Here is a 22,945-nt window from a genome sequence, read left to right as displayed (position 1 = left end):
CTCCTTCTCCCCCCCCCCCCCACCCCCGGTCCCTGCCCCTACTGAAGCCCAGCAGAGTGAGCCCGTGCTGGAGAAAGGATTTTGAAAGGGAAAAGGATGGTGGGTTTAAGACCTGCAGGTGTCCAAACTCATCCCTGAAAAAAAGATAGAAGTCATTTTCTCTAACTCAGTGGTTTTCAATTGGGGTGTTTTTACCTCCTGGAAAACAGGTTTGGGGGTTAATACTAACATACACGGGCTTCCCAGCTGGTGCTAGTGGTAAAGAACTCACGTGCCAATGCAGGAGATGTAAAAGACTCAGGCTTAATCCCTGAGTCGGGAAGATTCCCTGGAGGAGGGCTTGGCAACCCACTCCAGTATTCTTGCCTGGAGAGTCCCATGGACAGAGGAGCCTGGTGAGCTCTGGCCCACAGGGTTGCAAAGAGGACACAAACGCTATAACAGAGATATCCAGTGGGTGGAGGCCAGGGATGTTGCTAAACCTCCTACAAGCGCAGAGCAGCCCCCATCACAAAGAATTAGCTAGTCTAAATTGTCAACAGTGTTAAGGTGAAGAAACCCTGCTCTGAATTGAGGTAGTCTAATATTTAATTCTATTCGTTCTATTTATCTGTGTCTCTTATCTACAAATTTATACACACATCCTAATAACTTTATAATTTTGACTAGATGTCAGATGACTATATTTCTTCTAATTGGTTATAGAACTGAAGGCCTTTCCTGTCAATGAAATTCTTAAAAAGTTTTAGAAGTTAAAAATCAAGTGAAAAAATTTTAAACAATGCTGTTTAATAAAAAGGATCAATCATAGTTACAACTTATTTAGAAAATAATACCCATGCAAATTCTGTTAATCAAAAGATATGTAATTTGGACAAAATTTCCGCAGATGAAAAGTCTATATTTTAAAAGATTTTATCAGTTGAGAAAAAAGAAAACTATCAGGATTTATCTGAAAAATCTAGAAAAGGATGGGGGAGGGGAAAGCAAAACTCTGAGGGAAAAAATGATGAAGACAAAACCAGAAATAAATGAATTACAAAGACAGGAAATGTGTTAAGTAAATCAAAAATTAGTTATCTGTAAAGGACATGGTAATATACCAGTTACCCAGATTTAGATGAACCTAAGAAATGCAAAAAGGCAAAATGGTTGTCTGAGGAGGCCTTACAAACAGCTGTGAAAATAAGAGAAGCGGAAAAACAAAGGAGAAAAGGAAAGATATTCCCATTTGAATGCAGAGTTCCAAAGAATAGTAAGGAGAGATAAGAAAGCCTTCCTCAGCGATCAATGCAAAGAAATAGAGGAAAACAACAGAATGGGAAAGACTAGAGATCTCTTCAAGAAAATTAGAGCTATCAAGGGAACATTTCATGCAAAGATGGGCTCAATAAAAAACAGAAATGGTATGGACCTAATAGAAGCAGAGGATATTAGGAAGAGGTGGCAAGAATACACAGAACTGTACATAAAAGATCTTCAAGAGCCAGATAATCACAATGGTGTGATCACTCACCTAGAGCCAGACATCCTGGAATGTGAAGTCAAGTGGACCTTAGAAAGCATCACTGCGAACAAAGCTAGTGGATGTGATGGAATTCCAGTTGAGCTCTTTCAAATCCTGAAAGATGATGCTGTGAAAGTGCTACATTCAATATGCCAGCAAATTTGGAAAACTCAGCAGTGGCCACAGGACTGAAAAAGGTCAGTTTTCATTCCAATCCCTAAGAAAGGCAATGCCAAAGAATGCTCAAACTACCGCACAATTGCACTCATCTTACACGCTAGTAAAGTAATGCTCAAAATTCTCCAAGCCAGGCTTCAGCAATACGTGAACCAAGAACTTCCAGATGTTCAAGATGGTTTTAGAAAAGGCAGAGGAACCAGAGATCAAATTGCCAATATCTGCTGGATCATCAAAAAAGCATGAGAGTTCCAGAAAAACATCTATTTCTGCTTTATTGACTACGCCAAGCCTTCGACTATGTGGATCACAATAAACTGTGGAAAATTCTGAAAGAGATGGGAATACCAGACCACCTGACCTGCCTCTTGGGAAACCTGTATGCAGGTCAGGAAGCAACAGTTAAAACTGGACATGGAACAACAGACTGGTTCCAAATAGGAAAAGGAGTACGTCAAGGCTGTATATTGTCACCCTGCTTATTTAACTTATATGCAGACTATATCATGAGAAACGCTTGACTGGAAGAAGCACAAGCTGAAATCAAGATTGCTGGGAGAAATATCAACAACCTCAGATATGCATATGACACCACCCTTATGGCAGAAAGTGAAGAGGAACTAAAGAGCCTCTTGATGAAAGTGAAAGAGGAGAGTGAAAAAGTTGGCTTAAAGCTTAACATTCAGAAAACTAAGATCATGGCATCCAGTCCCATCACCTCATGGGAAATAGATGGGGAGACAGTGGAAACAGTGTAGACTTTATTTTTGGGGGCTCCAAAATCACTGCAGATGGTGATTGCAGCCATGAAATTAAAAGACCCTTACTCCTTGGAAGGAAAGTTATGACCAACCTAGATAGTATATTAAAAAGCAGAGACATTACTTTGCCAACAAAGGTCTGTCTGGTCAAGGCTATGATTTTTCCAGTAGTCATGTGTGGATGTGAGAGTTGGACTGTGAAGAAAGCTGAGCACCGAAAAATTGATGGTTTTGAACTGTGGTGTTGGAGAAGACTCTTGAGAGTCCCTTGGACTGCAAGGAGATCCAACCAGTCCATCCTAAAGGAGATCAGTCCTGGGTGTTCATAGGAAGGACTGATGCTGAAGCTGAAACTCCAGTACTTTGGCCACCTCATGCGAAGAGTTGACTCATTGGAAAAGACCCTGATGCTGGAAGGGATTGGGGGCAGGAAGAGAAGGGGACGACAGAGGATGAGATGGCTGGATGGCATCACCGACTCGATGGGCATGAGTTTGAGTAAACTCTGGGAGTTGGTGATGGACAGGGAGGCCTGGCGTGCTGCGATTCATGGGGTCACAAAGAATCGGACATGATTGAGCGACTGCACTGAACTGAACTGAACTGAAGATAATGTCTGGTGCTGGATAAATTCCATTTCCAGGTCCCTCTACCTCCTCAAAGTCAAATGTAGAGCATCTGAGGAAAGATCCTGAAATCTGTATTCTTAGCAAGGACTGCAGGTAATCCTTATAAATGAGCAGTTCTTAGGAACAGAAACGATGCTAATCAAGAAAAATGGAGTGTCCTGCCATGCTGAGTCACTTCAGTCGTGTCCGACTCTGTCCGACCCTGTGGACTGTAGCCCACCAGGCTCCTCTGTCCATGGGATTCTCCCGGCAGGAATCCTGGAGTGGGTAGCCATGCCCTCCCCCAGGGGATCTTCCTTAAGTTACTTGCATTGGCAGGTGGGTTCTTTACCACTGGTGCCACCAGGGAAGCCCATCCTGATGGTAGATATTTTCAGTCTCCTGAATTTGTCCTCTGTGTCTTTTATTTATCTGTATATATCATTCATTTATTTATCTAGTTAATTTTGCTTTTCTCATTAAGCTCTGGAGACTCTTCCTCTGAGAATTTTGGAGCAACTGATCTAAACTTTACTACTTTCAGTGATTTTTTTTTTTTAATTCAATGGCTGTACACTCCTTTCCTGCTCTCATACCATTCTTTTAATATTCACAGAGCCAATATCCACTGAGAACACAAATTAGGGACTCACTAAAGCTCTTTCTCTGGCTCAATAGCGTATTTCACACCCAGGCGTTAGGGAGCATGATGAGGATGGTGTTTGCTCTCTGTCCCTAGACTGATCCCTGTTGGAGCCAGCATCACCTTTCATATGTCCAGCTGTATTTCTCAGCTTGCTTATTATGCAGGGGATGGGTTGGGGCAGGCCTGGCTATGCCTGGAAGCACTGGTGGTGGTTTCTGGAAGAGATGAGGACCCTCTGTATGGGAAGGTCCTCAAAGTGTCTAAGCCCAGACAGGGGAGAAAGCAAAGCCATGACTTACCCTGCTTTTCACATAGGTCAGAGGTTGCGTTCCCTAAGGGGCTTCAGGGCTGCCCCAAACAGTTACTCTGCTGCAGAAGGGTGGTCCCTCATCACTGGCCATGCCACTCCCCCCGTGCCCCGCCTTGCCTCTCTTCTCTGCAGCAGGGGCCATAGGGGTAGATAGACCCCGGCTGTTGCTCTCCCAGGAAGGATGGGACCCGCACGTCCAGCAAGCTGCCCCGTGCCCTCCATCTGATTTCTACTGCATGATCTTTACAGAGATCCTAGGAAGTTGATGGCATGCTTTTGAAATGCACAATTCCTGGTTCCAGGGCTACTGCACGTTCTTCTCTTTTGGATGACTTTCTTGATTTAAAATTAAGGATGGAAGGGGGGAAAACCGTGTTCCATGCAGAGGCTTCATCCAGTGTTTTCACTGGAAAAAAAAGTTGATCGCATTCTACTAAAAGGGTCATTTCTTTCTTGCTAAAAGTTGAACAAAACCAGATAGATATGGCACAAACATGTTTATAAAGGAGCAAGATCGGAAAAGCCCCCTGCCTCCATCCCAGAGAAACAGCATCTGGAGTTGTCAGAAGCCAAGGATGGATGAGCCCTCCCCTCTGAGACGTGGAGCTGCCTCCTCACTCTCCCGAGCCTTCTTCCTACCTTTCTGACTGCAGTCAGTGGGAAGACAGTTTTCTCACAATTAGACTCTTTACACCAGACAGAGTCCTACTAATAGTTCAGAAGACCGAGGTCTGGTTTCACAGGAAAGTCATTCCACAGAGACTTTTCCCTTCCACTCTGATCCAATTATTGGAAACAAAGATGCACACGGCACCTCTTTTTTAAAAAAAGGGAAAAATAGTTCGAATTCAGGGGCAGCAGAAAATGAAACCTCAGCCATTTGTCAAAAGGCCCATTAAGCCCATTATTTTCTGAAAGGAAATCTTTTGGCAGGCTTTTGTCAGTTCCAAATTTAGAGGCGCTCATTCAGGATGTGAGGGTGGAAATGATGACGCTAGAGAGGCTCCATTGATGCTATTTTTAAGCAGCCCATGTGTCCTCATCAGGGGGGATGCAAATTCATTAGGAAAGGGAGGCGGCATTGGCCGAAAGCCGCTCCTTCTGTTGCCATTAGCATCCGCACCTCTCAGGACCCCTCGGTGGCCTACCTGCACCAGGACTCTCTGCAGCTCCACAGCTGGATCCTGACTGCAGCTGTAAGGACTCCTGAACCTCGGCTGGGCCACTCCTGGCCTTCCCACCTGGAGCTCCCAGGGACCCCTGCTCAGCAGCCTTCTCTTCTCTCTCCGTCCCCCGGCTCCTCCTCCTCTTCTGAAGGAGAAGAGTGAGGTCATGGTAACTCACAGGGCTGCAGATTCGACATCCTCTGGTGGGAAACCCTTTGTTTTTGCTACTTCTCCTGACCTGTTGGCCCCTGGCACAAACAGCCCTTCCAGCAGCATTGCTGGCATCAGCAGGCAGCAGTCTGGAGTTGGAACACACAGCTTTGAGGACCTAGTTCTCAGCTTCCTCTCTGAATGACCCTCAAAAGGATAACAGTCTTCAGAACGGTTGACATACTTACCCCAAAAGGCAACTGTGAGAAGCAGAAAGCACTGTTCATGGACCCCTTTACTGAACCGCTGAAAAACGCCCTCCAAAGATTCGTGTCTACCTGGAATCTGTGAACGTGACCTTGTTTGGAAACAAAGTCTTGGCAGGTGCAATCAAGTGCAGAGGAGGTCACATTAGATTAGGGTGAGCCCCAACTCAGTGACTGGTATCCTTATAAGAAGCGGGGAATTTGGACACACACAGAGGGAAAGGAGGCCATGTGACGATGGAGACCGAGATTGGCGTGATCAGGGTCACTGTAGGTTCAAGACAAGGAATGCCAAGGATTGCTGACTATCATCAGAAACTAGGAACAGACAAGTGGGTTCTTTGGAAGGAGTCCTGGGTCCTTTGGAAGGAGCTGAGCCCTGCTGGCATGTTGATCTCAGACTTCTAGTCTTCAGAACTGTGAGAAAATAACTTCTGTTGGTTAAGCCACTCAGTTCGTATTAATTTGTCATGGACGCCTTAGCAAACTAATATAGACACCCTTAGCATAGAACCTGGCAAATATTCATCACACAATAAACACACTGGTTTTTTCAATAGCTAGCAATGTTTCTGAAACATAATAGGTACTCAATAAATGCTGGCAGAATAAAATGAGTAAATGTTCAAGCATCACTTTGAAGTGTATTTTAAGAATATACTTCTAAATTTTAAAAAGCTTTATGCAGAAAAATATTTATACTAGTATGGTATTTAATGTTAAATTTTTTTTTTTAATTTAAAGTTCAAGAGTTGCATAATATTTAAGCAAATTATGGTACACCCATATGGCAGAATTACATGTAGTAATTTAAAACATTCATAAAGATTTTAATATTATTATTGAAGATTGCTGTAACATAAAATGTATTATTTTGATCTTATAAAACTTTTTAGTATCATAGAAAATGTTTTGGTGAAATGAAAATAATATAACTATGTTAGTTTATATTAAAATACATATTAAAAAGCTGGAGTAGTTATCTATGGGTCCCTGTAGCTGATTTTATTTTCTTTTCTGTACATTTCTTTTCTATATACATTTGCTATAGTGTTTATTACATTTATGATAAAAAGAAACTTTATATTTAAAAATCTCAGGTTGCTATATATATATATATATATATATATATATATATATGTTACAGTATATAATTATCCACTATTGCTTTCACTGAAGCACAGATTTTGCAAACTACAATAACGTGTGCTTCTGTCTGGTAACAGCATTTACAAAATGAATTGCTTGGGAGCAAGCTGGTATCTGCAGCATGAAGAATAATCATCGGTGGGCTTGAGAAGGCCTGAGTCTTAGAGAGAGCTGTGTTCCCATGAAATGATGACCGAGGCTCTGCCTCAGCCGGAAACTCTTAAGTCCCATGTGAATGCTCACATTATGCTCATGATTGTACTAGGAAACTGGAGGTGGAAAAGAAATTGAAGCAGAGAATTCTAGAGTTTAAAGAAGAATCAGTGGTCATCCAATTCAACATCCTACCCAGAGAATGAATCTTCTCTACGATAAAGCCCGCTGGGCACCATGATAGAACATGACTTTGATGCCTCCAATAAAGTTAGTGTGTGCACAGCCTCACAGGAGCTCCCTCCCCTTAAATTTGCTCTGGCCCAGTGCCTGGCTCCAAGCCGCAGAAGATGGAGAAAGTGACTCTAGGCCAGTTCTAGGCCTAAACCTGAACTTCTCTTTTGTCTGGATGAAGCCAGCCAGGAGCTAAGAAGTTTGACCACCCTGTGACCGAGATTCTGGGAGATGCCAACCTAGCCCTGTGTAGCAGCCACACGGAGAATAGAGGCCTGCAGCCAACAGCCCGAGCTGTGCTTCTAGCTGACGACAGGACCAACCCGCCAGCCCTGAGTGAGGTCACTTTCAGAGTGGATCCTTTGCGCCCCGCAGATGGCACTGCGTGAACTGTCCTTACCAAGCCCTGCACAGATTGCAGAATCCTGAGCAAATCAATTAAATGGTGGCTGTTAAAGCCACCAAATTTTGGGATAGTTTGTTGCACTGCAGTAGATAACCCAATTACAGTTGACTTTTATATCATCCAAGGTGAATATGTTTTAGTATAAATTCCATGAGATATTTGAGACGTTGTTGTTCACTTGCCCAATTGTGTCCAGCTCTTTCCAACACCATGGACTGCAGCACACCAGGCTTCCCTGTCCCTCACCATCTCCCAGAATTTCCCCAATTTCATGTTCATTGCCTCGGTGATGCTGTCCAGCCTCATCCTCTGACATAACTTTTACAAAAAATTATTGTATATACTATTGCACAGGACACACTTATACTAAAAAATTGTTTGCCAGATGTCTATGCAATTCGACATACAGCAAACAATTTTTTAGTATAAGTACATCCCAAATATCATATGGGACATACTTAAAAAAATAATTACTGACTGTATAAAATTCAAGTGTAACTATACTGTGCTCACACACTCAGTCGTGTCCAACTCTTTGCTACCCCATGGACTGTATCCCACCAAGCTCCTCTGTCCATGGGCTCTTCCAGGCAAGAATACCGGAGTGGGTTGCCATTTCCTCCTCCAGGGGATCTTCCCAACCCAGAAGTCGAACTTGCGTCTCTTACGTCTCCTGCATTGGCAGGCGGGTTCTTCACCACTAGTGCCACCTGGGAAGCTACTGGTAACTAGATATAATGTATTTTTATTTGCTAAATCTGGCAAGCCTACTTCCAGTGTGCTCAGCCATCGAAGAGGCACCTTAGCTACCTTACCTTGAAGATTCCATTAGCTGCCTCTTGCTCTCAGGACAAACCCTCAGCCTGGGCTAAGGTCCATCGTGATCTGTCTTATTCTGCTGCTTCCCACTATTCCTCACCCTGCAGCCCCACCTTGAGCCCACCAACCCTCGAGCCCACCGGACTTGGTGTCCCTTAGGTACTGAATTACTTCCAGGGTCTCTGAAATGTGCACACGCTCATCTCCAGATTTGTATCGGATAGCAAATAACATTTACCCATTTCCAGATCTCTGTTAAACGATCTCTGTGGACTTCCCAGAGCCTGCAGGGCAAGGCCCCTGGGAACCAGCAACAGGGCAGTTCCTGGGTGATCGAGTGGCTACTGCTCTTTCTGTGACTCTGCGTGTGACCCCCAAGTGGCTTCCCTGGTGGCTCAGTTGGTAAAGAATATGTCTGCAATCTGGCAGACCCAGGTTTGATCCCTGGGTGGGGAAGATCCCCTGGGGAAGGAAATGGCAACCCACTCCAGTATTCTTGCCTGGAGAAATACATGGACAGAGCAGTCTAGTGGGCTACAGTCCATAGGGGTCACAAAGAGTCAGACACGACTGAGTGACTAACACTTTCCAAGTGTGCATGTCTTCACGGGTTGTGGGAGGCTGGGACTACCATGGGAATGTGGCTGTGTGGCTGGATCTTGGCTGGCAGAGGCCCATGAAGTTTGCTTCCTGGCCCTTGGATTGTGGCTGCAGACATTAGGACTAGATCAATGTGAAGTGATGAGAGCCAGCGAGAGCAGCATGACGTCAAGGCTGAGAACAGCGGTTCTCAAACCCTGACTTTTTCACACTCTGGCTATGTGACCATGGGCAAGTCTCTGAACATCTCTGAGCTTAAGAGTTCCCATCTATAAAATCAGAAATGTTAATCATCTCTATTTATTGAGGTTGGAATGCCAGTTACATGAGCTTATCTTTGTGAAGCAACCAAAATACTGACTGGCATGAGTAAATAGTAACTTTCAGTAATTCTATCACTTCTCATTTTCTAGCTCTGAACACATTGTACTTTATTTGGCTGTTAACTTTCCATCTCAGTCCCCCATTGGAAAGATTTTGGTGAACAGAATTTCTTATTTACCTTTGTATACGTGGGATGTGGGGGAACAAAAGGCACAGAAAGTTCTTAGTAGATATTTATCCTAACTGCCAAGATGATGGCAGAAACTTGCCTTGCAGATTATAACAGAATTGTCTTTCAAAGTGACATTTAAGCTGCATTTTGAGGGAGGAAAGAAGCTTTGCAGGCAGAAATGAGTGATGAGAAATTCGAGAAGAGCCGGGCAGTTGTTGCGAGAATGGTTTTGGAGGCAGTGTCGAAGCACAGAAGCACTGGGAGTGGTCATCTGGGGCTCTAATGTCATCTGCCAGGAGTGGCCTTGGCTGCCTTGCCAGCATCAGCCCGTCCCTGCAGGATTTGAGGCAGATGCGAGCATCAGGGTTGTTACCGGGCCGGGTGAGGAGGTGGTACTGAGGGAGGCAAGTGTGGAAACAGGGAGAAGAGCTAGGAAGCTGCTGCAAAGGCAGAGGTGAAGGATGTTGGGGGTCAGAATCCCACTGCACAGGGCAAGGAAGGCTCCATGCAGCCCTGCACATCACCACGGACACGTCCCCAGAGCAGGAGCTGAGAATGGTGTCCGCTGCTCCGAAGGGCCCGTTCTGGACAGAAGAGAGGTGGAAAGAGGTGGGTTTAACAGGGTGGGTTTAAATCCCTTCGGGAGTACGCCCAAAGGGATGTGGAGCCTCGCACCCTGGTCTGCCATCTCCATGGTTTTCGGAGTCGCCTACGTGTATTCATCCATCGTGTAGAGTTGGCAACAGGATTCGCAAAGCCTCATTCCTAGACTTTTCTGAGCTTCTGACTTGTGGCTTCTGGTTCAGGGGAACACAAGGAGAGTCACAAGAGCAACATAAGTAAAATTTGAGGAACAAGAAAGAGATGAAGTAAATCTTAAGGGAGGTTTAATCTTTTCTCTTCCTCTTATACCCAGACTCTGCCCGACAGCGTGCCTGCAGAACTGGCACTGCCCTCAGGAAGGAGGGACCCGGTGCTGCTGAGTACGCTCCTTCTGCCGGCCATCATTCTGGAAGCTGTCACTACCCAGTGTCCCCTTTTGCTCAGTATCCGCCTCTGAGAGGAGTGCCATCAGCCCATTTCACAGATGCAGATGAAACCAGCCTGGGACCTGGGACACTTTGCTGCGGTGCTGCCATGATTGCACCTGGACACACCTCTTCTTGAGCAAGGAAATAAAAAGAAACTGTCTGGGACTGAAAACAGCTGTGTGCATGCCCAGTGGGGCAAATTGTGGACCCAAAAGATACAAAGAGACTAAAAACACAACTGCCACTTTTGAAGAGCCTGGAGCAAAAAGCAGGAGGTCCAGAGTAAAGGCAGGGTATTGCTCCCTGCCCACAGCACCACCTAAGGGGTGGGCAAAACTCCTCAGCCACCCCTCCCGCCCAACCCCGGGACACACTCCATATAAAGAGCAAGCACAAAAGGGAATCTGTTGTTTGTTCTCACTACCCCTCTGGTACTCGTCCCACTAAAGCCTTGCCTGAATTTCCTGTCTGGCCTTTAGTCAATTTCCATTGATTGGGGAAGGTCAAGAACCCCTGTGGGCAACATGAACACAAAGGCTCAGAAAAGTCACATGCCTTGACTAAAACCACCGTGCTCGTAAGTAGCAGAGTCAAGATTGAAAATCAAGGAAACACTTGGACTATCCCATCAAACGGGACCTGCCATGATGACACTCTGCTTCAAATCTCAGAAGCTAGAGGTCTTGCCCAGGGCCATCTTTCCCTCAAGTAATCAAAGCCCCAGAGGCTTTCAAGATTCCTGGGCTTCTTTGCGCTTACAGTCGCCTCCACAAAAAAACTCAAATGGACTTGGCCAAGGACGTGGCCAAGGTCCTAAGAAGGTCACCATGTGGAGCCTCAGTGCATTCCTCCCTGGAGACCAAGGTCCGGCCCCTAGCTGGTGTCATTGCTGAGTGGAGGCAGGGACCCCTGGAGATGGGCAGCCTCTGCCCCCACAGCTTCTGTTCTGGCCTCTGTGTTCCTCTGTCTTGTCTCCCTCAGGCTTCTCCCCTTTTTCTGAGATTTCAGGGTTTCTGAGGTGGATTTCCAGGTGAAGTGACAACTGAGATCATAAACTGGAGGTTTTAAATGAAACAGGAAAAGAAATGGGCTCCACCAGCCTTTACCCACTGTCACTTGCATTATTTACATGAAAATATGCACATTTCTTCCTTTAATTCTAATTAAATCCAGTTTTAGGAAGAACCATGGGATCCATAAATATGGTTTCAGAGCAGAACCCATAATAAAAGCAATGAGGGTGCAAAGTCAGGCGTTTCTTTTGTGTATGTGGTTTTCATTTGAGAGACAAAGAGCTTAAGATGTCAAGGAAAAAGAAGGAGAAAGAATTTAGAAATGAGCAGATGCAAATGAAACGATTACTCTGCAACAAATGGATATGCCAGACACATAAGGCATAGAAGGTTTCAGGGGGAAATTACAGCTCAGATCCAGGAAGATCAGATAAGATATATGATATTGCATGTAATTGTATTTTACTCTGATCCTCACTAGGAAAGAGACGGAAAGTTTGACTTTATGTCTCTTACCCTGGTCTTTAGCTTCCTCTTGACCAGCCTCAACTTTGGATTACTTCTATGTGGATGTTGAAATAACTGTGCACTTCTCAGTCATCCCACGAAGCCTGTCCATAATGGCCCTTCCCTGGACAGGTGTGGCTGAGCCTCTGAGCTCCGCTATTTACCTCGATGTGCTTCCCAAGCCCCTCTAGAACCACCTGGGCAGACACACAGCCCACCTCTCTGGACCACCAGTCCTACTGAACTTGACCTGTTTGCCAAAGCTGCCTCTACACCCACCTCACACAGATAGACTTACGTGTGTGCACACACACATCCACAACATCCACACAACACATGCAAAACACACCACACACACACAGTCCTCCTTTGCCTGCCTGAGGATGTAACATGATCCCGTATCCTGTTTCTCCCCTTTGCTTGGTTCTGACCCTGGAACCTGGTCTGATCCGCCTGCCTTGAAGGTCCCATCAGCAGAAATTCTTCAAACCCAGGGAACTGATTCCTCATGCAGCTGTGACCTGGTCCTGCTACAGCAGGGCATGTGGAAAGCTGGGATTCAAGTCGTGTCTGAACGGTGGAGACATTAATCCAGAGTGAGTCGAGCCCTCTGAAAAGAGACCGCCTCTGGCCCCAAATCGACTCACTTCATGCTTGTCTTTGGATCCAAAATCGTACCACTGAGGAGTCACTGCCGAGTGTTTGAGTTGTTTTTGATGATGCAATCTATTACTTACCACATACTCTCTGTGCAAACCACAGCCCTCCATACATGTATCACCCTGGAAGGAAAATGTGTCAGATCATCAGATTCTCATAAACTGAGGCATGCATGGCCTCCGACTTAGATTTTCCATCCGGTGAAGCTCAGAACTCACTTGGGGACTGTTCTTTTTGCTCCCCGACACTTACATTGAAAGCTCATCTGATCCTTCACCTTTTTGTCGATTGGTTAATGATCTGAAAATCATCAGAACCGGAAATTCAGGCAGCCTTGGTGTAATTTGAAGACCTATCACTAACATGTATGTGTGTTTTTTATTTCAGGCTTTAATCACCCATATAATTATCATTTTTTAATGAACTGCCAATCAAAGACACACTATAAAATGTATGTCATCCCTGGATTGAATTGTGGAACAAATGCGATCTGCTAAATGTGGTTCCTCTCTCTCCCCTTTCATCTTCAGCCCAAGTATCTAAGTTTCCTCCATAGTACACTCAGGAAGCTCAGGGTTTCCCAGCTGCCATCCTCCCCCACACTCCCTCCTCTCTCTCCTTCTACCCTAACCACCCAAGAACCTCTTAAGAGCCTTTCCATTAGGAAAATAGCTCAAAGAAGGTGAGGTATGGGGGAGAGGGTGGGGGGTGGGGGGAGGTCATTAGGGACAACTTGGCCCAACCCCCTCACCCTGAGGCTGAGAAGTCTGAAGACCAAAGTCAGTAGAATCTTGGAAGCTGGAGGGAAATCTCAGCAGGAGGGTAGGGGGTAGGGAAAGTAGGATGGGGAAGGGACCGGGGGGGGGGGGGGGGGGGGGGGGGGGGGAAGGGGATGGAGCAGGGAAGGGGAGAGGCAGGGTGGAGGACTTCACAAATGCCTGACAGCCCGGAAGAATTATGCTTTAGCCTTAAATCACACCCCGCAGGCAGTTCTAATCAAAATGCAAACTCTAAATATAATTCACATGAAGTATGTTCCGGAAATCTTTTGCCTAAATATGCCTTCAGTTATTAAGACACTTTCGTTGGGGCTTGCTTTCTCCTCAAAGGCAATGTCTATGTCTCGGCAGCAGAAATGTGGGTGATTTTTCTCTTTAACTTTCCTCTTTGAACTCTTTCTGCCTTGTGTGAATTCTTCACAGTAAGCATACATAATTTTTACAAAAACTATAAAGAACATTTGAAAATAAAAATTAGAATATTTTAATAATCTATTTTATCTTAATTATACAGGTAATGACAGCTTTGCAGATCTGACCTTGCAGAGTTGGGTTAAAAGCTAAATATACAAGATGATAGCCAAAAAAGCAGTTTAAAATTTTATAATATAGATCATGATTTATGTGAACACCCTTTGGAGCAATTCTAAATGTCCACAGGCACATCCTAGTGTGGTCAGTTCTAGAATCAGCCCAGAATGGAAAGAACTCTTTTGGAGACCAGCACGAATTTGCTGGGGCTTGCTGTTGACCTGTAATATTCAAGGACTTCTAGCTTTATCCAGAAAGATACACAAGAACTGTTTAGAATGGTTGGGAAGGAAAGAATCCAGATAACTTCCAATAGTAAAGCAATAAAACTAATTAACAGCAGCTACTGCTGGAAAATGAAAAGTGGGAATTTGTTAATACTCTCCTGAATAATTTAAGCCAAGCAATCTATATAATGCCTAATGGATAGGCAACATTCCATAGATATCGTCACTGATTATTATCATAATACATTCCTCAGGACTACAATTCCCAAAATGTACCACTTCTCTTCTTGTCTGCCTACAATTCCCAAAATGCCCTGCTCCCCTACCGTCCAGCCTCCCTGCCTATTCATTGCCCTTCTGGGAGAAGTAGATGTGAGAGCTGGTGGGGAAAGGAAAATACAGGCCCCAATGGGGAGAAGTAGCTGACCACACTACATCCCTAAATTAGGAGATAGAGTGATTTAAAAAAAAAAAAAATTTTCCTGATTTTGTTCCAGAGAAGCCTGGGAGTATCATCATTGACTCTCTAGAATTGCTTGTGTTTATTTGCCTGTTCAGTTTTACCCAGCTCTGTTTTGTGTTAAAACTGATGTCAACTCCTCCAGGATCTTGGTATTATAAGATGCCTGTTCGTTACGAGTGTTTCATGTTGCAATGAGTTTCAGTATTTTGCTGTTTTTATGGCTGTGTTAGTGAGAAGTTACAGGAGGGGCTACATGATTTCAGATTGGAAATTGGACCTGATTTCTGTGATTCTTTGAGTTGTTTCAGGTTTAGAACAAGAAAGACACCAAGTGTTGCATCAAAAGATATTACACAGTGTAAAAATTCGTATGGTAGAGTCTTTCTCACACCTTAAAATTATACAAAGCATAGATTACTCAGGAAAAGAATTACTCATTGGCTCAGTAGTGTCCAACTCTTGGTGACCCTAAAAACTATAGCCCACCAGACTCCTCTGTCCATAGAATTCTCCAGGCAAGAATACTGCAGTGGGTTGCCATTCCCTCCTTCAAGGGATCTTCCCAACCCAGGGATCCAACCAGAGTCTCCTGTGTCTTCTGTGTTGGCAGACAGATTGTTTACCACTGAGCCACCTGGGAAGCCCTCAGAAAAAGAATAAAATGGCTCTAAGAAGAGGCCAAGCTCAAAATTTTCAGAAAACCATATTTTATCTTAGGAAAAATTGTGAGAGGTATTAAGAATAATATATATTAAAATTTTAATCAGATAAAAAGTGCTATATCTATGAATTAAGTCAAATCATATCAAATTGTTATTTTTGTAGATCAAAAAGCAGTTGTATAGTGACAATTTCAAATGATTCATCCTAGAAGTTGGATTTTTCACCAAACATTTTTTGAGCACTTACTACTCTCAGGACTCTGCTGCGGGGCTTACAGGTTTGAGGAAGACTTGCTCTTCAAAAGGCAACATTTCAGAGATCCCACTGATCGGGTCTTAGACAGGAGCTGACAGAACAATCCTAGATAGCATATTAAAAAGCAGAGATATTACTTTACCAACAAAGGTCCGTCTAGTCAAAGCTATGATTTTTCCAGTAGTCATGTAAGGATGTGAGAGTTGGACTACAAAGAAAGCTGAGCACCGAAGAATTGATGGTTTTGAACTGTGGTGTTGGAGAAGACTCTTGAGAGTCCCTTGGACTGCAAGGAGATCCAACCAGTCTATCCTAAAGGAGATCAGTCCTGGGTGTTCATTGGAAGGACTGATGCTGAAGCTGAAACTCTAATACTTTGGCTACCTGATGCGAAGAACTGACTCATTGGAAAAGACCCTGATGCTGGGAAAGATTGAAGGCGGGAGGAGAAGGGGACCACAGAGGATACGATGGTCGGATGGCATCACCGACTTGATAGACATGAGTTTGGTTAGGTTCTGGGAGTTGGTGATGGACAGGGAAGCCTGCTGCAGCCCGTGGGGTCACAAAGAGTCAGACATGACTGAGTGACTGAACTGAACTGACAGAGCAACAGGAATGGAGACACTGAAAAGCTTTTGTATTGTTTTTAATGCAGACATAACAACAGGACTGAAGCTCAAGGACGCAGTGAAGGGTGCTGAGGTCAAGAGCTACCGTGCATCACTGGGAACAGTCACAATTGCTCTGGCGACAAGTTGCTGGCATCTCTTTGCTCTTGCATGGCATCACTGGATATGGGCTGCTGGTCAGGTTAAGCAGCTATTCATGTGGATGCCAGGAGGACTCATCTTCAATTAACAATGGTTTGGCTATAAAACCCACAACTTGAGCTGGTCTGAAAAGAGGTTATGATCTTAAGGTACACCTTGAGAAGCTACCATCATTAGCCATTGCTGAAGGACACCACTACGAGCAGGAGAGAGAGTTCAGCTGGGAAGATGTGCCCCCCTGCCCAGCCTCGTCGCACTGTGACCCACTGGGAAATGGCACCCAGGGAAGCAAGAAGATGTTCTTTCTAAAAAGTATTTATTTGTGTGTTTATTTTTGGCTGTGTTGGGTCTTCGTTGATATGTGGGCTTTCTTAGTTGCAGTGAGCAGGGGCTACTCTTTGTTGCGGGGCGTGAGCTTCTCATTGTGGTGGCTCCTCTAGTTGCAGAACACAGGCTCTAGAATCTTCCAGGAATCTTCCAGGACGAAGGATTGAACCCATGTCTCCTGCACTGGCAGGCGGATTCCTATCCACTGAGCCACCAGGGAAGTCCCAAGAAAATGTTCTTTTATGATCATTTTCATTCTGGAAAAAAACGATGGACAATTTGCCAAGGAAATCTATTGGGTTTGATGATCCTCATATTTTAAGATGAAGGCTCAGATCAGTTCCTGAGGTTTGAACTGTATAAGCAGCCTTAGAAATCTCAGTGAAGATTGTGGCCAGAGCACAGTTTATAAAGGTTTGCTCATGGATAGGAAGCTTCCATCTGATGTAAGTCTTTTCAAAGAAAAGACCAGTTATCATGTGTAAAATAGATAAATAGTGGGAAGCTGCTATATAACACAGGGGGTCCAGCCTGGTGCTCTGTGATGACCTAGAGGGATGGGATGGGGAAGGGGAAGGAGACTCAAGAGGGACAGAGGGGAGATACACACACACACACACACACACACACACACATATGTATATGACTGATTTGTGTTGTTGTATGGCAAAAAGCAACACAACACTGTAAAGCAGTTTTCCTCAAATTAAAAATAAATTTAAAAAAAAGAAAGAAAAGACAGGTATTTCGAAATGCTTGGAGAAGGCAATGGCAACCCACTCCAGTGTTCTTGCCTGGAAAATCCCATAGACAGAGGAACCTGTAGGCTACAGTCCAGGGGGTCGCAAAGAGTCAGATACGACTGAGCGACTTCACTTTCACTTTCTTTCCATCACTGTGTTGTTTCAGTGAGACTGTGCATTTTAATTTACCCTTAGTTGTGCTCCATGTGGCAAAGGAAAGGCCTCAAGAAGAGTGGACAAACATCAAAAACTTTAAAAATGTTTAAATATCAAAGGGAGGATGAATAACCCATTGTAGTATGATTAGGCATAAAACAGAGTAATTAAATACAATGAAGGAAGATATATGGTAATTTAAGCTAACTAAAAAGGAAGAGGAGATGCTCTTTCTTCAACTATAAAATTATCAATGAAGAAATTTTCATGAGCACCATCTGTTGAGATATTTAATATTAAGCTAGATAAATAAGTCAAAAATACTTTGTCCTCTAATTAGAGGACAAACCCAAACTGAGTCACAGGAAATCCTGAGATATATACAATCATTACTTTTTTACTTGGGAACATGAGATCTTCAAAACTTGGAACTGCCATTAGCTTATAAAGAGCTGCTCTGAGGTCCACTACATAACTTCGGGGTAAGAGAAGAGTTTTTCTAGTAAAACTAGCGTATCTCTCAAATATAATCAAGGAAACCAGCATGCTTCCAAAAATCTAAAAAAATAAGAAGAAACGTCACTGAAATTGATGATGGTATTGATTACTGATGATCCTGTCATGCAGTTTTGTCCCACTGACCTCTGCCCTCTAAGTCCTATTTCTTAGGTGCTTTACCATAATATTTGGAGGGAATGTAGATGTGAGGATTCTAGTTGTGAGATGGGTGGTTTCCTCTGAAGGCATCAATGCTCCTCTCCGATATTTCCAGTTGCTTTCCTTCCAGACAGTCCAAGAATTGTTCCCTGCTCCTCGCGGTCTAGTTGTGGCTACATGACTTGCTTTGGCAGAGCATGTGTTACTTCAGGAGGGTCTTCCCCTGTCCCCACAATCAAAGCAAGGTAGTGACTGTGGAGGCGGCTCCAAGCCACCTTGCAGAGGAAGCACCTGCAGTGGCCTTTGTGGGAACAAGAACAACAGCTCTGTTGCTTTTAAGCTCCAAGTCTTGGAGATATCACAACAGCATTGCCAAGTCTTATTCTGGTACAAATCCCAATAGTAAATTAACCAAATTTCTGGCTGTAAGTCAAGCTCCACTAAGTGTAGTTAGTATAAATCAGTTTCCCAAAGCCTCATCAATCTTGGGACAATTGAAAACATGAAATGTCTAAATTTTGCAAGTTAAAGAACAGGTTCTGGAGCTGCAGAGACACTGCTGAGGTTAAATTCTGGAAGAATCAGTCTTGTCCTGTCAATGCTCTTCAAAAAGAGGATCAAGAGAGGCTGCAGACCTGAGCTCAGGGAAGGCTCCTGACCACGAATGGAGGAGAACCACACACCTCTGTCCAAAACAACTCCACACAATGCAAGGTGGCATCACTCCACCCCTAGCTGGCTCTGGGCAGAGTTAGCCCCAGTCAGAAAACTGGTTGACATCCAGGTTACATTTGATAGTCTTTAAGTGAAAGTGAAAATCTCTGTCATGTCTGACTCTTCGCGACCCCATGGACTATACAGTCCATGGACTTCTCCAGGCCAGAATACTGGAGTGGGTAGCCTTTTCCCTCTCCAGGAGATCTTCCCAACTCAGGGATTGAACTCAGGTTTCCTGCAATGCAGGCAGATTTTTTACCAGCTGAGCTACCAAAGTACAGTAGACTCAGGCTTAGGTTTTTGTTTGTGTTTTGTTTATATACAACCCTCTGCATTAATTATTATGCAATTGGTAATGTGAAAATCCAAGCTAAACCACAGGAAGGAAAAAATTGTATATGCAGGTGTCCAGCTACTAAATCATTATGCCCTTAAGAAACTACCAAACCCCTGACAATGGAAGAGAGATGGGGGTAATGATAACCTACTAGTAGCTGTGTTTATTGTTTCAGGGACCAACACCCCCAACCCAAGACCTGATCATGCAGTGACAAAGAACTTGGAGACTTATGCTCAGTGAGAAATGCAGACATAGAAGACCTCCTATGTGTGAACATTAATATGAAATGTCCAGAATATGGAAATCCATAGAGATGAAAGCAGACAAGAGATTTGCGGTAGAATCACTGTTGGCTGGATTTGAATCTCAGCGGGACCCACATTTCTGGAACACATCTCTCTGAGTCAGTATTTCCTGCTGTGATCTCAGGGGCCACCTCTCCCTCCTGGAACCCTGGTCACCATTCCCTCAAATCTGGGAACACACTGCAGTGCAGCTGGGGGGTTATTTGCCAATCTCACCACTCTCAGGGATTCCACGTTGCAGCCCTAAATGAGAGGAGGGAAGTTCACCTTTATTATTTTTTTTCCATTTTTAAAAATTATTTTAGTATAATTGCTTTACAGGGTTGTGTTAATTTCCTGCTGTACAAAGAAGTGAATCAGCCATATTTATACATGTATCTCCTCCCTCTTGAAACTCCCTCCCCCCGCCCCCATCCCAACCCTCTAGGGCATCATAGAGCACCGGGCTGAGCTCCCTATGCTATATAGCAGCCTCCCTCCAGCTCCACACCAGGCCAAGTGGCCTAATTCTTGGCCTGAATTTTCTCCCCTAGTAGAGTTGATCCTGCCAGCACCATTAATCTGTTCCTAAACCACGTGTTGGCCCACGGACGATGTTCATCTGTCTTTACCCATGCGACACAGTTCCTTCCTCTATTAAAACTAATATTTTAATTGCAAAGAGGCTCTGCCTGGAAGTCCTTCCAACGCCCCGGGCTCTCTGCCTGCACTTTTAATCTGGTAGGACTTGTCTGACCACAAGAAACTCTTAGAGCCTCAGGGAGGCTGAGCAGGTCTCACTGAGGCAGGAAAAGAGGAGACTGTTCTAAATAAGCTATCAGGAGGCCTCCTGCCCATAAACACATTCTGGCTCCCTCAAACACTGAGGCAGGCTCTTTGCTGGGCACAAGTGAAGTTCGTGCCCAGAGCCTTTGGTTAGACTCATCCTGGCCAATTGTTACCTATAAGCTCTGGAAATAAGCGTCTGGGTAAGAGGAAGGAGAGGCCACCTGTCCACGTCCGGCTTCTCACCCAGTCCTGCAAAACAGCGTGGCAGCCTGCAGTGAGCAAATGGACAGATGGACAGAGGAAGGCCTGCTGGGCTCCTGTCCAGCATGCTAGAGCTTGGGATAGGCAGGGAGGGGGTTTCCCTTCATCTCCCTGTATTTGATGTGGTCTTCATCTCCCAGGAAGTCACCCTGGGACCCCAGGGAAGCTGCACGGCAACGGGGAAGGGGCAGCCCCAGCTGTGGGGAGAGCAGGCTGAGACGGAGGTTGTGCTGCAAGTTTGGGGAAAGGGTCAGACGGATCCTACTGACTCGAAAGGCAAGAAGATGCTCGGAAGGTCAAGGTAGCAACGACCAGATCTCTTGAGCTGGGGCGGATTTGCCTCTCCTCCCTCCCACAGTTTGGCCTCCCAGAGTCACGCGTCTGGGAGTGAACCCCAGAATCAAGGGCAAGCGAGGTTCAGAATGGCAAGTGAAGCTCAGGGTTGTTGTCTGGCCATGCCTCCCTCCGTATGAAATCGCTCTCTTGGAGGTAGAGTCTACATGGCTGGGACCCTCTTGAAGAAGCTCCTCTGACACCTAGAGAAAGTGGGAAGGCCTGGGGAGAGCATCCAGGGCTGATGGCAGGCTGCCCAGCACTCACCGTAACTCAGGGTGCTTGGGCTTGAGTTTCAGTATCCAGGAAACCACGGGGCTACCCCTTCACAGGTGCAGCTTCCTGTCTGTGCACCCAAACTCAGGCTATCCTACTGAATTAAGCTGAAAATTGCTTCGTTTAATCATTAACCTGGCAGCAGAGTTGTACTTAAGCTTCCAGAGGGAATCGCCAGCCTTGTGGTAAACACAGATTCATCACAAAGAATTTTCCATGCTTTGTGATGGAGGGCAAATTCCACCTTCACTCCCGTCACTCTGTAAATAAGTTTTCCCACCTATCGGAGCAGAAATGCTCTGGCTGATTCATGTTGAGGTTTGACAGAAAACAACAAAATTCTGTAAAGCAATTAGCTTTCAATAAAAAAATTAAAAACAAAAGAAAGCCAATTATTTTTTTTAAAAAGCACTTCTGAAGAGTTTAAGACTTTATTCTGACTTAACTGGTTGGGAAAGCAATATTGGGAGTTTTGACGGTCCGTTTGATCTCATTATCTGAGTCTATAATCTAAAGATGTGGATGAACATTTACTATGAATGGTTAAATGCCCCGGAAATGCTCCGCTGAGCATGTCCATGAACTATGTTAATTATTTACTAGTCTTAACAGGTTTCTCTTTAACAGTTTACTTGTTAGAGATCATTGCCAGCTCAGCTGTGGGTCTGGGTTGAGGCATTTGTTCCCAGAGGCTCACCTGGGTAGAAGGAACCACCAAGCCTTGCCAACATCCCCGAAGGCCTTTGACTTCGTCTCGTTTGTCTGGCCACTGAACCGGCAGCAGAAGGCCCTCACCTCTTCTCCAGTGGCAGAGGCAAGTCAACCCCCAATTTCTTCCTGGAAGCAGCTCAGGGAATCTTCTCACGGTGGGTCATCCGGTCACATACAACCCCTTGTACATAGCGGCCACTCGGCCTGAGCCCTGCCCCTAGATGGAAGAGAGCATGCTAGAACATGATCAGGGGCTTCCCTGGTGGCTCAGTGGTAAAGAATCCACCTGCCGATGCAGGAGTTATGAGTTCGGTCCCTGGTCCAGGAAGATCCCGCGTGTCGTCCCCAGCTAAGCCGCTGCTCCACAACTATTGAACCTCTGCTCTAGAGCCTGGGAGCTGCAACTGCTGAAGCCCACACACCCTAGAGCCCGTGGCTCCTCAAAAGGAGAGGCCACCGCAGTGAGAAGCCCACACACTTGGAGAGCAGCCCCCACGGCAACTAGAGGAAAGCCCATGCAACAGCACAGACCGGGCACAGCCAGAAAGAACGAACACGAACGGCAGCACGGCACACATCTCACAAGTACCACACTGGGTATTTTGCTAGAACCTTCTCTCCCAAGATTCCTTCCTCCTCCCACCAGTCCTGTGAGACAATCAGTGCAGCCTCCGAGGCCAAGAGGGTGACGTAACCCCCTCAGTTCCCACCTTCCCCTGGGCAGCACGGCTGTCTCTTCTCCTTGCAGTGACCTTCTGGCTGGCTTTCGCTGACCTTGGGGACAGCACGCACTCCTCCACGTTAGAAAGTCTCCTTTAATGTCTGTGGAGGTGATGAACGTCTGCAGAACTCTGAACACACACGACAGCTTGTTTAACGAGAAGCAGAAACGGGAGGAAGGATGTGGTCTTCCCCGGCCGGAGTGAATCAGGCTCTGGGCCGGGTGCCTGCCTCATCCTGAGTCACCGGGACGCTCCCTGCTGTTTTCTCATCAGCTGTGG

General features: G+C 45.3%; 1 long non-coding RNA gene across 1 annotated transcript; it reads right to left on the bottom strand.

The window, feature by feature from the left end:
• Window positions 1-16,139: 16,139 nt before the first annotated feature.
• Window positions 16,140-22,821, bottom strand: LOC133040400 (uncharacterized). Its single transcript, XR_009688954.1, has 3 exons — window positions 22,655-22,821; window positions 21,931-22,161; window positions 16,140-16,934 (listed from the first exon to the last, which is right to left on the bottom strand). It is a non-coding gene; the product is annotated as an uncharacterized LOC133040400 (long non-coding RNA).
• Between the last annotated feature and the right edge of the window lie 124 nt (window positions 22,822-22,945).

Source organism: Dama dama, chromosome 20 (assembly GCF_033118175.1).
Source record: "Dama dama isolate Ldn47 chromosome 20, ASM3311817v1, whole genome shotgun sequence".
NCBI classification, from domain to species: Eukaryota; Metazoa; Chordata; class Mammalia; order Artiodactyla; family Cervidae; genus Dama; species Dama dama.
Note: the sequence above shows the minus strand (reverse complement) of the source record. Positions and strands in the feature narration are given on the sequence as shown.